The sequence below is a fragment of the Nannospalax galili genome, unplaced genomic scaffold (assembly GCF_000622305.1).
Source record: "Nannospalax galili isolate Female #2095 unplaced genomic scaffold, S.galili_v1.0 scaffold397, whole genome shotgun sequence".
NCBI classification, from domain to species: Eukaryota; Metazoa; Chordata; class Mammalia; order Rodentia; family Spalacidae; genus Nannospalax; species Nannospalax galili.
In genome coordinates, this window is record NW_008341879.1 from 4,881,324 (window position 1) to 4,882,875 (window position 1,552).

Genomic DNA, 1,552 nt, shown 5'->3' on the forward strand with positions numbered 1-1,552 from the left:
GAAATGGATGAAGCCTCACCCTGAGAAAATCCCCTTCTGGATCATGATATCTCCTCTGCCAGGTATCACTTTAGGTTTTTTTTTTTGTTGTTGTTGTCTTAAAAAATTAAATGCTGTTGTCTCTGATAGACCTAAATTTGAATGTGGTAAATAAATCTATCTCCTTCCACTGTCTTTCATTTTGCGCACAGAATGTGCCAGGTCTTTGCACATCCTCTTCCTCCTCTCTATGCAAATCTCATTACCTCTCTATATGTAATACATTACACATAACAGTGCTGCTACTGGAGTTCCTACCATTAAGTCTGCACTCATTCATATTCACTCATATATATATATATATTCTCCCCCCGCCCCCAGTACTATACACCTCAGGCTGACCTTGTACTTAAAGCAATCCTCCTACCTCAGTCCTCTTTTATTCAGGGACTAAGCCATGGGTTTCTCTGTAGGACATTCTATTGTGAGAGCTGAGTCCCTACATACCATATCAGTACCAAACACTTCCAAACAAGGATCATTAAAAATGCAGGTTCCTGAAGCCCCATGCCAAAGAGTCTGCAGGTCTTTCTTGGGACCCACAGATCTAACTACTTAGTCCTTCAGTGATTTTTAGACAGAGACCTTCTCCACAAGAAACACTGGAGTAATTTCTAAGATTCTAATTAAGTTTATTTTCCTTGTCCTAAAATGACTTCTCATAATTTCAAGAATCTTAAAAATTGCTGATAACCCAAATTTTCACAAATACAAGCCAAATAGCTCTCATTCGAAAAATGTGAAAAACAAAACAAAATCAAGGGTGTGAAAAGTACCAAGGCCAACTGCTAAGTAGTAAAGTGTTGTACAAACTATAATCCTGAAGGAAAGAAGGAAGCAAATGATGGAAGAAGAGTAGGAAATAAAAATTCAATGCATGAACCTATCCTATCCTGTTTCTTTTATGAAACAAGTGTTTTGTTATATAACCCAGGCTCTCCTTGAATTTGCAGCAATATTCCTCCTGCCTCAGTCTTCTACTGACTGGAATTAGAACTGGCTAAGAATGGGGCTAGAGAGATGGCACTGTAGTTAAGAACACTGGCTATTCTTGCAGAAGCTGGCCTGGGCTACATAGTAACAGGCAACTCTGGGCTATTATGACTCTATCTCAAAAAAGAATCAGTTGCTCCTGCAGAGGACCCAGGTTTGGTTCCCAGCACCCACATGGCAGCTAACAATTGCCTGTGACTTCAGTTCCAGGGGAACTGATGCCCTCTTTCAGCTTTTATAGGCACTGCATGCATGTGACACATACATGCAGACAAAATATTTATATACACAAAATAAAAAAAATAAATTTTAAAAAGAGGTTAAGAATACTGGTTGTTCTTGCAGAAGACCTGGGTTCAAATCCCAGCACCCACATGGCAGCTAACAACTGTTTGTAACTTCAGTCCCAGCCTCTTCTGACCATTGCGGGCATTGCATGACAAGGGTACAATTACCTACATGCGGGTAATACACGCATACACATAAAATAAAAATAATAAATAAAATTTTTTTTAAAAGT

At 39.0% G+C, this 1,552-nt stretch overlaps 1 protein-coding gene across 1 annotated transcript in view; it reads right to left on the reverse strand.

Moving 5' to 3' along the window:
- Rab2a (RAB2A, member RAS oncogene family) overlaps positions 1 to 1,552 on the reverse strand; it is a 90,773-nt gene that overhangs the window by 59,741 nt on the left and 29,480 nt on the right. The window lies entirely within an intron of this gene.